Here is a 17,061-nt window from a genome sequence, read left to right on the forward strand (position 1 = left end):
TCCTCCTCTACCACGCTCCCATGCAGAAAATTGCTGACGAGGCTTAGAGTTAGATAAACTAGCTCAAGAGGGTGGGTGGAAGGAAATTAACTTAAGCCGACAGCTTGAAATCCTCCTGCCTGCCTTTTCCTCCAGATAGCCATTCAGTGCACCAATTCAAGTTGCATGTGTAACAACTTTTACACGAAGGCATTTGTGCCACTAAATTCCTCCCATCATCCCTTGAGCTCCTTACATCTGAAACTGGATTTGCTGCAGCTTCCGTTTCTCCAGACCTCTCTTCTCCCAAAGCAACCTGACTCTCATTCTGTCCGCACCCATTCAGGGACCTGTCAAATGGTGACAGCATGATCTACAGGAGGAGACTAAGCTTATAAGTGCCTTAGAATTTCACATGGAGATGGGTTTTCCATTGTAATAAGAGCTGACGGCACCTTTTTATAATCAAAATGCAAACTCCCTTCCACTGCTCAAGAACACAATTGAGAGTGATGGAATTCATTGCACAATGGGGACAGACGGGGGACTTAAAAAAGAACCATAGATCAAGAGAGGAAGGCTGTGAATGTGCAGATAGTGGGCAGAAAGCTTAAAAACTTCAATCTCTTCCACGCCGCTGAAAATTACCAATCTTCTTATCTTGGCAAAACCTTATTATGCAAATAGTTGTCAAGTGGAACACTCAAATTGGCAAAATTCCTTTAATGTAGCGTTTTCCCCCCCTCTCCACAAAAAGTCTGTTTTGCTCCTGCGATAAGTAAATGATTGATCACTCTTGCTGTTTCAGAACAGCATGAACTGAAAAATAATGTGGTAATGCTCTGTACAGCACATGCTACATTTAAACAGGAGAGGGAGATGGCTCCATGTTCAGAACATGGCCTGTCACTGAGAAGTGGTCAAGTTAGTTTATTTTCCTCCACTTGATTGCTGATTCTAATGGAGGGAGGAGGGATATGTGGGTGAACTGGGATTTTCAGGGACCAAATTCCTCAGTCCTCCCTTTCTCACCTTCTGGGTACCTCCAGTCATTTCCAAGTGGAATATAGACCCTGTGTATTGTGTGAAGGAGTACTTCCTTTTCTTTGTTGTAAACCCGCTGCCTATTAATTTAATCAGGTGAGCCCTGGTTCTTGTGTTATGGGAAGGGGTCAATAACACTTCCTTATTCACTTTATTCACACCATTCATGACATTATAGACCTCAACCTTCTTCCCCCTGAAGAAGTGGGGGGTTTTACCCATGAAAGCTTAAATCTGTTAGTCTTTAAGGTGCCGCCAGACTCCTCGTTGTTTTTGTGGATACAGACTAACATGGCTACACCTCTGATACATATCCACCCTTAGTCGTCCCTTTTCTAAACTAAACAGTTCCAGTCATTTTAATCTCTCCTCACATGGAAGCGGTTCCATACCCTTGATCACTTTTGTTACCCTTCTCTGTACCTTTTCGAATTCTAATATACATATTTTTGAGATGGGGCAACCAGAACTGCATGCAGTATTCAAGGTGTAGGTGTACCATGGATTTATTTAGTGGCATTATGATATTTACTATTATCTATCCCTTTCCTCATGGTTCCCAACATTCTGTTCGCTTTTTTGACTGCTGCTGCACATTGACCAGATGTTTTCAGGGAACTACCCACAATGACTCCAAGATCTCTTTCTCAAGTGGTAACAGTTAATTTAGACCCCATAATTTTGAATGTATACTTGGGATTGTTTTCCAATGTGCATTACTTTGCATTTATCAACATTGAACTTCATCTGCCATTTTGTTGCCCAGTCACCCAGTTTTGTGAGTTCCCTTTGTAACTCTTTGCAGTCTGCTTTGGACTTAACTATTTTGAGTAATTTTGTATCATCTGCAAACTTTGCCACCTCACTGTTTATCCCTTTTTCCAGATGATTTATAAATATGTTGCACAGCACTGGGTCCAGCACAACCTTTTGGAGAACCACTATTTACGTCTCTCCATTCTGTAAACTGACCATTTATTCCTACCCTTTGTTTTCCTATCTTTTTACCAATTACTGATCCATGAGAGGACCTTCCCTCTTATCCCATGACTGCTTACTTTGCTTAAAGCCTTTGGCGAGGAACCCTGTCAAAGGCTTTCTGAAAGTCAAAGTACACTAAATCGAATGAATCACCCTTGTCCACATGTTTGTTGGCACCCTCAAAGAATTCTAGTAGACTGGTATATCATGATTTAACTTTACAAAAGCCGTAGTTCTGCAATTTCAGATTTGAGTTCCTTCAGTACTCTTGGGTAAATACCATCTGATCCTGGTGACTTATTACTCTTTGATTTATCCATTTTGTTCCAAAAATCCTCTTTTGACTCCTCAATCTGGGATAGTTCCTCAGATTTGTCACCTAAAGAGAATGCCTCAGGTGTGGGAATCTCCCTCTCATCTTCTGCAGTGAAGATTGATGCAAAGAATTCATTTAGCTTCTCCGCAACAGCCTTGTTTTTCTTGAGTGTTCCTTTAGCAACTTGATCATCCACTGATTGTTTGGCAGGCTTCCCACTCCTGACGCACTTAAAACACTTTTTTCTTTTACTTTTTGTGTCTTTTGCTAGTTGCTCTTTAAATTCTTTTTTAGCCTGCCTAATTGTACTTTTATACTTGACTTGCCAGAGTTTATGTTCCTTTCTATTTTCCTCAGTAGGATTTGACTTCCAATTGTTGAAGGAAGTATTTTTGCCTCTAACTGCCTCTTTTATTCTGTGGTTTTGCCATGATTTTTTTGGGGGGTCCTGAATTTGAGCCTCTTTTATGATATTTTTCAAAAGTTTCCATGTAGCTTACAGGCATGTCACTTGTGTGATGGCATGTTTTAATTTCTGTTTAACTAGCGTCATCATTTTTGTGTAGTCCCCCTCTCTGAAATTAAATGCTACTGTGGTGGGCTTCTGTGGTATTTCCCCCACAATGAGGATGATTAATTTAATTACATTATGGTCACTGTTGCCGAGCGGTTCAGCTATATTAACCTCTTGGACCAGATTCTGTACTCCAGTTAGGACTAAATCAAGTATCGCCCCTCCTCTTGTAGGTTCCAGGACTAGCTACTCCAAGAAGCGGCGTTATTGGTTTCCAGAAATGTTATCTTTGCATCCTGGCTTGGGGTGACATGTACCCAGTCAGTGTGGGGATAGTTGAAATCCTCCATTATTTGGAGGATTGGGGTTTTTTGTAGCTTGTCTAATCTCCCTGAGCATTTCACTGTCACTGTCACCATCCTGGTCAAGTGATTGGTAAGATATTCCTGCTGCATCCTCCTCTCCAATGTCCCTTTGTCCAGTGGGGGCACTCCCTCTTCAAGTGTCCCCTCCGCCCAGAGGCATAACATTTCCCACACCCAGACACTAGCCTCTTGGTCCTGGTGCCTAGCTTCTTCTCTCTCTCACTACAGTGTCTATGGGCCCCCTCTCTCGCAGCAGCTTAAGCAGATAAAGCTGCTGCTCAGCTAGCCAGGCCACAATAGTCCCCACAGTCTCCTATCTTCCCCTTGTATCAGCAGTGACCACGTGCCCGCATTCTCCACCACATGTCAAGGGGAGTTTGTGACTCACCATCGCGGCGCCTCCTGCTGGCTGTCTTGCCAGTGCGCCCTCCTCAGGAGGTGTCTTGCCTGTCATCTTGTCTGCTTCCACCTCCGGAATCCGCGTTGCTTTCCGGACCGCATTGTCCTCTTCTGGACACAGCCCTCCAGCCGTATCCCAGTCAGTCCTTTTCCCCCATTCCGGGGACTGATGGTCCTTAGTCCAACCACTTGCCTCAGTGGTAAACCGCAGTCCCAATTCTAGCCGCTCGTCGCAGTGGCATACTGCCTTCCATTCACTGGCCACTCCTCTCAGTGGCAAGTGGGGGCAAGGGAGCGGGGGACCCAGGTCCACCCGCTACTCCGGGTCCCAACCCAGGGACCCTATAGCTGGCAGCCACATACTGCCCCTCCTCCAACTCTGCTGTCTCCTTCTCTGGGCCACTTCTCCGCAGCCCAAGCACCTTCTCCGCCCTTGTATCAGGGCCACAGTTTGGCAGCCATCAGCCTGGAGCTCTCTCCTACTCTGCTGACCCTGCCCAGCACTGCTCTGTCCGTGGTGCTCCAACCTTCTAAGTAGCCAGTCCTCCCCCCTCGACCTTCAGAGAGTGACTGCCTCCTCCTCTTCTCAGCAGCCCCTTCTTATATGGGCCAGCCTAGCCCTGATTCGCTGTTCCAATAAAGCTTCTCCTGATTGGCTGGCACTATAAGTCTTTTCCTCATTAGCTGCCTCCTGCACAGCCTCCCCAGGGTGGCTTTAACCCCTTATCTACCAGTGAGGGGCATTCGCCCCATCACACAAGCACTTATAAAATTTGTCAATATTTTGTTGGCTGCCTTTATGTAATGTAAATGAATGGGACTCTTTCATTTGCATGTTTCTCTTCGGCTGCTACCTGTACTTTAGCAACTTCTATCTTCTTCTCTTTACTAGGATGTGCATTCCCTGTTAATAGATCATCCCCTAAGGCATGTCTCTGAACGAACCATGTGCTCTTCCAGACCTGTCAGCTTTCCCCTAGCTCTACAAAATTTTTAATTTTACATACTAGCAATTTGGTTCCATTTTGGTTTCGGTGGAGTCCATCCTTCCTGCATAGGTTCCTTCTTTTCCAGAAGGTTCCCCATTTTTTAATAAACTTAAAACCTGCACCATCATCTCATACCATGGAGGTCATGGACTTTAATATCTTACCTAGCAGCCTAAATTTGGCCTCCAGGACCACTTTCCTCCTTTCCATCTGTTGGTACCTACATGTACCACAGCCACCAGCTCCTTCCCAGCACTCCACATAAGTCTGTCTAGATGTTGAGAAATTCGCAACCTTTGCACCCAGCAGGTAGTTCACCATGCGGTTCTCCTGGTTATCACAAACCCAACTATCTATATTTCTAATAACCGAATCCCCCATTACTATTACCCGTCTCTTCCTAATAACTGGAGTCCCTTTCCCTGGAGGGGTATCCTCAGTGTGAGAGGTTCCCATGACATCATCTGGAAGGAGGGTTCCAACTATGAGATTGTTTCCTTCCACTCCAGTTCTCCTTCCCCAAATCATTCATCTTCCTCAACAGCACAGGGACTGTCAGACTGGGAGCAGAACTGCTCTGCTGTGTCCCAGAAAGTCTCCTCTGTGTATTTCTCTATCTCTCTTAGCTTCTCCAGTTCAGCCGCTCTGGTCTCAAGAGGCCATATTTGGTCTCTGAGGACCGTGAGCTACTAGCACTGAATGCACACATATGCCATCTGCCCACAAGGCAGGTAATCATACATGCTGCATTCAGTGCAATAAATTGGATAGCCCCCACTCTGCTTCTGTCTGAATTATTTTTACTCTTGCAGAGTTTTTGGGAGGTGAGAGGATGTTTATTGGATGAAGTTTATTGGACAAAGTTAGAGAATGTTTGCTGCTCGTGTTCACCAGCTACTTTGATCACCTACGAGCTGGCTTTTTAAACCCCTGTTCTCCCTGAGTAGCCCCACCCCCTTATCAAGGGATCCTATAGTAATTAGGGATCAAAGGATGGCAGGCTATTCCCTTGTTACGAAGCTCTCAGCCTTGTCTAGCAGGCCACTAGGTTCAGCACACAAGCCCCCAAATAGACCCCACTATAAAGGTCATTCAATCAGGCATAGAGAGGTAAGAGCCATTCTTCATGAATTTGGTTCAAGAATGATGGGCTACAAGGTCATCCTGGGAGAGGCAACTGGACACTGAGAGGTGGAAAGCAGACACTGCAGTACAAATTAAACGTTGAACTGCACACTGCTAGGAATATAACATTTCTGTTTATAGTACGGTTGATTTCCTAGAGTTAGACGTCATTTACTAAATTCCTTCCTGGAAGAAGCTAGTTTCATCTAAGATGAGATTTTCAAAAGGAGCGGAATTAGGCCAATGCTGAGCACTTTTGAAATCCCCACTCTAGTGGTTAGAGCACAAGACAGGGAATCGGGAATTCTGAAGTCACTTCCTGTTTCTCTGACTCACTTGCTTTATGATCATGAACAATTCTCTCAACTTGTAGGTGTATTAACTTCCCCAGAAATTGAACAGAAACCCTTTTCTCAGGGGGAGGCAGTGTGTTCCATTGGTTACAACAGGGGCCTGGGAAGCAGGACTCAAAAGTTATCTATCTAGCTCTGTCACTGACTCACTAGGTGACTGTGGCACAGTCACAGTACTGCATTGTGCTTCAGCTCTTCCATTATGTACTGCCCAGTTATTTCATTTCTCGAAAGTGCTTTGAGATCCTCATATAAAAGGGGGATCTATAATAGGGTGGCTATATAACTGCAAAATGTTTTTATAACAATATTTATTCACAATTTAGCATGACATCATGGTAGATATAAACTCAAAAATCATTCAAACAAAATATGCCAATCCTCATACCATCCAACTCAATCGTCCTCCTCCTATAAGCAAGAGTTGAAAAGAATCCAGCATTCCCCAAGATGAAGTATGTGGGAGAGGATACTCCTCTCTTGCCATTTTGCACCAGTGTAACTCCATTAACTTCATAGGCTTTAAGGCTAGAAGGAACCATTAAGATCATCTACTCTGACCTCCTGCATAACAAACCATATAATTTTGCTCAGTAATTCCTGAATCAAGACCACTGCTTCTGGATGAGCTAGAGCAGATCTCTTAGACATCCACGCTTGATTTCAAAGCTTCAAGTGACAGAAAATCCACCGCATCCCTAGGCAGGCTCTTCCAGTGGTTATTTACCCCCATTGTTAAAAATGTTCATCTTATTTCTATTCTGAATTTCTCCAGCTTAACCCTCCACCCATTGTTGTACCTTGATCTGCTAGATTAAAAAAACCTTCTTCTATCAGAAATCTTCTCCCCATGTGGGTCATAAGAACATAAGAATGGCCCTACTGGGTCAGACCCAGGGTCCATCTAGCCCAGTATCCTGTCTTCCGACAGTGGCCAATGCCAGGTGCCCCAGAGGGAATGAACAGAACAGGTAATCGTCAAGTGATTATCAGAATAGGTAATCATCAAGGTCCTTATAAATGGTGAACAAGTTACCTCTCAACCTCTCTTTGATAAATTAATGAGATTGAGTTTCGTGTCTCACGGTAAGTCATGTGTTCCAGAATGTGACTCGTTCTTCTGGCTCTCTTCTGAACACTTTCCTATTTGTCGACATTCTTTCTGAAGTGTGGACACCAGGACTGGACACCTTATTGCACAACATAACTGGAATCACTCCTGATTTACACCAGTGTACTTGAGAAGATAATGTGATGTCTGATTCTGAGATAAGAGAAAGAGTAACTAACGTTTGAGACTTTTGCTTTTCATATTCTTCTTAGTAATTTGTTTAGGGGATAATTTCTAGTCCCTGACCCTCATGGTGCTCCACTGACATCAAGGGGTCTGCTGATGGGAGGGCTTAGCCCTGGAATTTGCAACTTGTTCTAGGTGAACATATCGTGTCCACACAGATCCCCAGCAAAGTCAGTGGGACACTCTGTTGGTGCAGCAGTCTGGCCACAACACAGCAGATTGTGGGATCATGATCCTAATTTGATGAGCCTCAGGAAAAAGCAATATGGAAATAGCCCCCTTTATTGTAGGGCTAATGAATACTTCCTGTAAGCCTAATTTCTCAAAAGAGGCATTCCTGGTGGTTACACAAAGCTGTCATTTCCCCCCAGTGGAATATATGCTTTTTAAAAAATCATAGCATTTGTCAACCACTTAGAAAATATGGGATTTTAGACAACATTACTTAGGAAATAAATACACTTCATACAGATCGATCTAAATTGCATATCTGAATAATTTATCTGAAATGCAATCTAAGTATGTACAAATAGATTTATCTAAAATGCCTCATTTTATGCATACATTTACATGGAAAATATTATTTTAATAATTCCATTCAGAAATGATGAAGCTTTTATTCAGGACAAGCACAACATCTGAGCAATCTGTATAGTCGCTCCTCCTCTCAGAAACACTCAGAACTCTCTGCCACACCATGTGCCCTTTTCTTTCCCTTTCTGGCTTTAAAGGTGGGACACTATTACTTTCAACTTATATAGTGTTATTAATCTTAGAATCCTAAAGCACTTACCAATCATTGTAATAAAGATTCTATGATTCTGTGATTCATAAGACTTTCTCTATGAAGTAAGGTGGTACGTCAGTTTTACAGATGAGGAAGCTGAGGTGCAGAGAGGATGACTGATGTGCCCAAGGTCACACACTGACCTACTGGCAGAGCTGGGGATAGAATGCAGGAGTCCTCCCTTTCTGATCTCACCACTAGACTGCACTCCCATCACTTCAGACAGGACCCAGCATCTTCAAAGCTGCATTACATTAAACATGCCCAGCTGAAATTTCTGTGACTGCTTGTCAACCACACAACAGTATGTGTGATGAGTTACCTCTGAATCTGAGCCTGCTAAGCCTGATGAGTCAGATTCTCTGGCTCAGGGATGATTTAGGCTCAGCAGTAACTCAGGCTTAGGCAGGTTCAGAGGTGATTAAACCTCCAATATGTAAGATTGGCCTTTCATTGATGTACCTGTAGGTTCCTAGTTCAAATCTGGTCAAGGGCATTGTGTGCTGGCCATTAGGTATTGAGCTACATTAGGTGAGTTGCTGGGGAAGAGTTCTGAGTGAATAGGGGGTTCATATTAATTCCTAGTGGGCAGATCTTAGTGGGAAAGTGCTGCCACCAATAATATTAACATTGTAGTTGGTAATCCGAGCAAAGGCTAAGCCTTGAATGGACCAAAGAGACAGAACTTCTCTCTTCCCCCTACAGGTGGTCCTTCAGATCAGGGCTGGAATTCAGGACTAGAAGGAATCATGGGGAAGCTGGCACAGATGCAGCCCATGTTCTGTTTCTTCTTTGAAGGACTTTGTTTGGGTGTCAATCCAGCACCTTTACCCAACAGCAGAGTTACACAAGAAGGAGTTAGTGCCCTTACGTTTATAGACGCAAAGAAATTGCTAAAGATTTTGAATCTGTTAGTTTAAAGTACAATAAACTAATTGTAAGGAAAAGATTGACGATCCTGAAGCCAATGAGAGTACTGAACTGGAAGTAGAACTGGTTTATTTACCCACAAACCTCATTTCCAGCTTCTGTTGACTCATTGCAGTTCTGAGCAGACAGTCGGGACCGATGCCTGAGCCCAGCTAATGAGAACAACAGAGAGACTGCAAAACTGCATGCTAGTTACACATTCATCAACTCAGATACCTTAAATGCCCAGAGGCTACCAAGTAGGTTGTGATTTCATCAGCTCTCACAAGTTAAGCAGGGTTAGTTGAATTTGGATGGGAGACCTCCAGAGACATTCCCAAGTGCTTCAGGAGTTAGGGCTAATGATTCAGTAAGCTTCCTTGGGAGCCAGGACCCCATCTTGAAGTTAAAAGGCTGCTTTAAAGTGCTGTCATTTGGATGTGAAGTAACACTGAGGTCTGGGACATCTCTTATTGGTAAAAATATAATGGACCCTTTTTTTAGAAGCCACTTCTTGTCAGCTTTCCGGACAAAAAGGTCTAGAGATTCATCTAAATATTTAGATGGTTATCTAAGCTGAACCTCTGAAACTGTTGCAGTTTTTCCATTATGAATTATTATTTCTGGTAAGGGATTAAGCTGTGGGAGCAGATGAACTCTGAGGAAACAAAGAGCCTGCTTTTATGCAAATATGCCTAGGAGTCAAAATAACACAAAAATACCCCAATAGCTATTTAACATCATTTTTGCTAAATAAAATGTTTTACAAAGACTTCTTTTTTAAGAGGCATCATGCGTGTCTTTTTTAAGACAAGAAAAATAAACCAGGGAAGTAAAAGCAACAGGCACACCAGCCTGCCATCTGGATCATCTTCTGAGCCTCATTTAAACAAACAAAAAAAATTTCAAAAGATCTTTGCATGAAAAGAATGAAAATCGACAAGAGAGAAAGGAACAAGATTTATGGATTAGTGCCCAGAATAAAGATGCTCAGTGGTGATCACTCTTTTCTACCTTTGGCATCAATGCCAATGAAAGGGCTAAAGCTTTAAGGATGGCAGCCCTTTGTATCATTCACATAGCCTCTAAATTGTTGGAAGCAGGAGAGACCAGATGTTAGAGGGTGGCTGGAAACCAACAGAGGTCCAGGAGTGTCCTTCCCCGTTGAGCTAGCTTGACATCAGCTAACAATTTGCTTCACTCTGCTGTGGCTGAAACAGCCTCCCTTGATTTACATGTTTCATGGTGTTTCATTGCTAGATGTGCTTAATTTTTTTTTTTTGCTTACTATTTTAAACGTATGTAGTGACTTTTGTGCTCATGCAAGATGTTGGGTTGGGCGCCCTGGAGAATGGAGTCTCCTGTTTACAACCAGAACCAGTAATGCATGAGCAAAGGCAGAACTAGCCTCTCCTCACTGCCAATGTGATTCAGTCCACACACCACCTCTAGGGAGGGGAGAATAGTTCAATATCCATGGCCCATTTGATGCTTGGCCTCCCTACAGCTCACAGTTGTGGTGGTTTTGTGATGTGAACATCTGATAGATTTTTTTTAATGCTTAGTGCTTTGTGTTTTGCTGTTATAACTCATTTTTGGAACAAATATTTTTGAGATGCTATTGATGGCAGTCATTTAAATTGGACACCTCCAGTCTTGTGCTCTAGGCACTTCACAATAACCAACATGCACTATTCAGTAAGAAAGTTAACAATCTCTCAAACCAATTTATGATCTACATATTGTGGTGCTAGTTTCAGACTCAAAAGACCTAGGTTTAATTTCCTGCTCCATCACAAACTTCCTGTGTGACCTTGGGCAAATCACTTTGGTTTCAATGGGAGTTAGATGCCTTTGGGGATCTGGGCCTTAGTCTCTCTGTACCTCAGTTGCCCCGTCTGTCCAATGGGTTTGAGAGCAGTGCCCTGCCTCAGAGAAGTGTTGTAGGATAAATGTATTAGACTGTGAGGTGCATAGATTCTATGATAATAGGGGCTATATAAGTACCTTAACTCAAATATTAACACAAGTCCATGACTATCCTAATGACAATGAACCTGAATCAAATCCCCTATATTATATCCATCAACCGACCTCCTCCCCAAATCCCCAGCAAAAGAGCTTTGCCAGGCAGGTTAAGAAATCTGGGTTCTGGTTGATCAATATTATCTGTATCACTATAATTTAAGTCCCCATAGAGTAATAGGAGGGGAAGATTGTGCCATACGACATTTGAAAGTTATTTTTCCCTGGATCCAAAGCCTTAAATCTGATCTATGACCTTGATGTCTCAAGGTATTAATGGTACAATATAATACAACTTCTTTGTATTTTGCATTTCATCCAAGCTGTATGTCAAAATGCTTTACAACTTTCAGGTGAAAACCTGAGTGCATGATTTGGCCCACAGAAAATATGTAACAGCCAAAAGAGAGAGAGATAATAGGGTGGTTATACTTCTCCTTAAATCTAGTCATATGGTGTAGAATAACCCCTCCAATCTAGTGGTAGGCAGGGGATGAATGACTGAGTTTCCTGCTGGGGAAGAAATTACTGATGTCACAGTTCCTCAGGTAGCTGCACCTCTGGCCCCTTCATGGTCTCCTTGAGGGCTCCTCACTTAGCTCTTAAGCCTCTAGCCATCACCTGGCTTGGAATGGAGTCCTGTGACTCACTCTAAACTAAGAATTTAGACTGTAATTCACTATGATCACGTTAGCAAGCCTGACTTTAGTTCAGCATCTGCAGTCCTGTTCTCTCTGGGACATTCACAGGGTCACCCAGTGACTTGCCAGCCTTTAAAAAGCACATTAGTATTTATTCAGAACAAAAGCATTACAGAGTAAACATATCTTAAAAGCAATAAATAGCTTCCATACAAGTCTTAGCTTGCCACACAGTCATCTGTCTTCACATGGGGACGACAATAGGACCAAAATACTGTAAATCTTTTCTGCAGAGTCTGCCCCTCTGGGTCACAGGTCATGCAAGTTGTCCCGTAACAATCCCATTGAGCATGAACACAATTCCCGGTCCATATCGATGCAACATTTGTAAAGCTAATGTTACAGTCTTTGGACATTCCATCTGTCCATATAGTATATGTCACAACTCAAAGTAGTTATAGAATGGAGTCCCTCAAGTGACAAAGAGCCACCTCCCATCGCTTCATGCATCACTAAAAGAAGCATCGTGAGTTATTGGACTCAAAGGGATAATTGGGTGAAATTAGGATTTGGATTATTTTTGACATTATGTTGATTAGGATGGATTACCAGCAAGGATCTCTGCATTGTGACACAGACTATACTGATTTACCTCGGAACAGCAACAGACGACTTCCCAAGGTCTGTACTATATAAAGTTAGTACTGTAAAGCCAAAGAAGCATTGAGTCTAGTAGACTGGGAGATGGGGGAGAACTAAACAGCAGATAGCAATGATTAGGACAGGAGAAAGGAGTGACGGGGTCATTGAAAAGGAATAAGCTTATCAGTTACAAAATAAGCACATCAGTTACATTGCCCGTCAGTACTGATAGCTAAATCAGAGTTACCATGGAGAGAGGATATAATAAGATGCTTCCTTTTGTCTTCCCCTAAATCCAGCTTCCGCAATTGAATGTAGTAAGAAAACACCTTCACAGCTGGAATTTGTGTGCTAACATTTCTTGAGTACAATTTGGTTCAGTTGCCTGACCTATATTTCTTGGCAGAGAAAGCCATATTCTTCCTCAGCTGCATTGTCTGTTTTCCATCAGAAATTTGCTGCTGAGCATTGTGGCCACCTAGAAATGGGTTCCTGTGGCTATATAATTAGGTCTTAAAAGAATCCAAGAAATAAGAAAGAGAACTCCTACTAGGGGGTCTTCTCCACCCTGTAACTACCATTCCTAAGCAGCACTGTCCCTTCTGATCTATTCTCTAGTGCTTTGTCAGGTACAGTTCTAAATGACTCAGGTGATGGGGAATTCCTGTTCTTCCCTTTGGGAAACTATTCCAAAGTGTAATAGATCTCACCCGAAATCTGGCCTCAATTTCTCCCAGGCTTAATTTATTCCTTTTATTCCCCATGCAGCACCCTAAGCGATTTCCGTCCTGTGCTTTTATGTCTAGCTATTTCCCCCCCACAACTCTGCGAGTCCTCACTTTGGTCATTACCAGATAAATATTTGCCATTGTAAGTTCCCCAGGATTTAGTGTAGAGATTCCACCAATAGACCGTTTAACATCCCATAATGTTATTAATTCACAGTAATGCTATTTTAAAGGCTGGAGAAAAGTAACTGGGATGGAGCAGCTAACTGGGCGAGCCTCACCATTTCATTTCCTATGTTGCATGTACTCTTGTATTGTCGAATCCTGTTGTTGTATCCTAGGTGCCCAAGACCTTTGTGGACCGTAAACAGACCTGTGGCTTCTCCCCATAGTGGCTCAGTGGCTTTGACTTTTTTTCCCTTTCTTTCTCTCTCTCTTCCTCTCTGTTGCATGTGTATGAAAAAATCATCAGATTTTGTCATTTCAACACTTCATTTGATACATTTGGCTCATGGAGAATAAAGTGGCAGTGTCATAGTCCCTAGGAACGTAACTAGTTTTCCTCATCGGTGGGCCCAAAGCAATCCACCCGCTTTTTCAAGCCTCGCCGCGCTATCAGCTGTCAACCAGCACCATCCAATAAAGTCATCCATGATTAATTATTCTTAAATGACAGCAGCATATTGAAGCAAGCTGATAGCTGCTGACAGTGGGAATCCAATTAACCTGAATTACTATCTTGATTGTGGCCCAATTAATGTCAGCTGTGCCATGTCAGGAGGGAAGGCTTGGCTAATATAATTGTTTAATTAATTAACTGTAATGGGTTAGTTGATGTGAGACTGCCCCCGATGCATCCCCCCCCTCATTGAACATTAGTTTTTAAGGAGAAAGGTAAAGGTGCATGCTGCCTACCGCTCTTTGTTTAGGTGGGTAAATGAAATTCCTTCCTGAATAGGGCTTTGGAAGAGTGCTTGGGGAATAGCAGAACAGTTAAACTTGCATTACCATCCTACTACTGCCCATTGCTCTAGTTAGTTTGTAGGCTGATTTGCTAAGAGATAACCTGGACTTCAGTTTGAGAGTATCAAAGAGAGGATTGATGATGACTTGACTTACTGACTTGTCTGTCTCTTAAAAACATGTTGGAGGGCAGTGGATGGTTCAGAAAACTGGTAATGCGAAGGTCTGGATCTGTTTAGCAGTTAAAATAGGAAATTGGGTCAGGGTGACTGAACGTTTTTTACTATGTAATGTCTGTCTGGTGCCCTGAAATCAGTTCATGGTCTCAGCCTGGTTCCAGGTGAATAGGGCACATGTCACATAACAGCGCCTGCCTGGCAGTTTCGGGAATGACTAGGAATAGAATCTGAATGACTAGTGGCTGTTGCGGCTGAGGCACATTGGTCATGTGGAACTATGTTAGCTGCCGCTGCCTGCGCTGTGGATCCATTCTGGGGACTTTAATATCTGTAATTACCACTCAAGCACTTTTCAACAGCCTTAAATGCACTTTAAAAACCTGCCCTTTCACCCTGTTTATAAAGGCCAACAACAGGAAAGAGAGAAGCCCAGCAAAGCATTTTAAGGCCTAAGTGGCATCCCTGGCCACTGACAAATAAGTTTGAGTCTGTGAACTAGATCAAGAGAAAACTTTCCTTGATCTCCACAAGAAACTTAAATTATCCCTAAAAAGATAGACTCAGACTGATTACCAAATAAGCGGATTAGAACTAAAAAGGAGCGCTAATGACTTAAAGAAGCCAGCATTAAAAAGATGAACTCAATAAATTAATATGGTAAGTATGGAGGCTATGACAAGAGAAGGGGCGGAGGGAATATATAGATATTTTCCTCCTGTGGAGCTCAACTGTAGATTTAAGCTCCTGTCATGAATGCCAGGAAAAGAGGAATGACGTGTTAGAGGCTTTCATCAACTCCACATAACTAGAATTGGGGCACCCTCAAAAAGTTGAGACGTTTGGTTCACAAGAGTACCTAAAACTGCAAACACCTATTGCAAAAGTCTTCAAAGCCCTGGTATCATGAATATTGACCTCAGAATGCTCAAAGAACAGGCTTTCTCGTGAGATTTCTGGTTCTGAATTTTCCAGTAAATATCATCAGAACATTCTCTCTCCTGGTATATTTTGTTTGGGTGGAACCCAGAAATACATACGAGAAATTCTTAGAAGCTCAAAACCATCTGTGGTTTGAGTTTGGGATGAAGGTTTGATAGAGTTATATTATCCAAACTGCCCACTCTGACATATAACCCTTGAGGCAGTGTACCTCATTTGAAAGTTTCTTTATGTAAGCCTCACACGGTGAGGTGGTGAGATCCCTCATCTTCCCAGGAAGCTTCAGGCTCTTCTAATCTGTCAGGGGACCAGCCTGGTACTGGCCCAATCAAGGATCAAGAGGGTTCGAACTGCAACCTTTGCAAGCACCTCCCTTCATACACACGATTTGGGCAAAGAGCTCCTCAGGCACAGTTCAGCAACTGGCCCTGTGTATTTTAAGGAAAACAGTGTCACCATCTACTTTATTATTTCATCTCTGCAAAGCTTTTTCTAGTGCCTCAGATTATTTTTTTGTGCGCATCACTATAAAGATATTTTAGACAGATATGTAACTGAAAAGGTTTTGCCCGGGCTAAAGGTTATTTATAACTGCGCTGCAGAATGTGTTTTAGCATCTCCCTCTTGCTCCCGTCATGTTGGGGTTTTCTATTTCTTCGCTATCTTTATCCATCAGAAGAAATATTCATAGATCGACGTTTACTTTCACAGTCTAAATGGGTTTATTGTGCTTGTTTGCTATTACAGGTATTGTAAATTGGCCGCAATTTGGCAACCTGTTTTTTTTTCCCTAAGGCAGATTCTTTTAGATTTTGTGAATTATGTTCTTTAAGAATATTTTTCCAGGCAGTGTGAAACCATTCATGGCATAAGTAATTTTGCTTCTTTCATGGCAAGCTAAATGAACAGAATTTTGACAGCATGCCCTGTAATTGTTGCTATTAATGGATTTACCTTGTAGAATGATTGGTGTCATTGATCATTGCAGTGCACAGCTGAGCCCCATTAAGCTGTCCACGGCATTAGAACCCTATCACCACACTGTTGGCATGAAGGGACCTCCTGGTTGGCAGACTTGGTAGAGAGAGGCCAAGGACTGAACTTCCCTTTTACCCTTAGAAGCAATTCTTGCCGGTGAGGTTACAGGGACATTGACATGGAACAGTGTAAAGGAAACTTGCACGGCTCCTGCCAGGGCCATAACTATTCTGTGAATAAACGGAAGATTTGTGTTTCCGTGATTGTCGGCATCTTGCTTTTCAGAAAGACTTTATTTATTGGCTTTTTGACAGTCACAACACACGCACCCGCCAGTCCCACAAAAGTTCAGTTTTAGGAAAATTACCGTTCATTTGTTTTATTCACCTGAAATGTGTGCTAGAGCTGTGGCTCAGATATGCGGCACACCAAGTTTCATGATTGTGAGGCAGAACTAAGGACTAGATCCAACTAGGGAGTATGTGCATTTACTTTAATGGAAATTGGATATGGGCCAAAATTCAGAGATCTGTGGCCTTTGCTTGGGAACTGTGTGACAGAAGCAGGGATAGAATCTCGTTCTTCAGCAGCATTTAACTGTCTTAACCGTGAGACTCTCCTTTCTCTAGCTGCAATCCGCTGCCTCATTCACTACGTATTTTCCACCTTTTGCAACAAATGAGGCAGGGGGGCTATAGACAGCAGTTTCCTTCCCTAGGAAACCCTGATTCATCCCCAGAGCAGTTCCATCTTGTGCATTGAATGAAGCAAAGGTCCAGTGGAAAAAATATTATGCGGTAATGTAGTTAAACAGAAATTCCATCATCTGGGACTACGTTAACCCTCTTACCCTTCTAAGAAATGACTGAATCATTTTAGCTGAAACCAATAATAATAATTAATTAAGA

The 17,061-nt window shown here is 42.7% G+C and overlaps 1 protein-coding gene across 1 annotated transcript in view; it reads left to right on the forward strand.

The window, feature by feature from the left end:
• The window catches only part of TSNARE1 (t-SNARE domain containing 1), a 673,885-nt gene that overhangs the window by 558,511 nt on the left and 98,313 nt on the right, over positions 1-17,061 (forward strand). The gene's annotated exons all lie outside the window — the stretch shown is intronic.

This window comes from Mauremys mutica, chromosome 2, assembly GCF_020497125.1.
Source record: "Mauremys mutica isolate MM-2020 ecotype Southern chromosome 2, ASM2049712v1, whole genome shotgun sequence".
Taxonomy (NCBI): Eukaryota; Metazoa; Chordata; order Testudines; family Geoemydidae; genus Mauremys; species Mauremys mutica.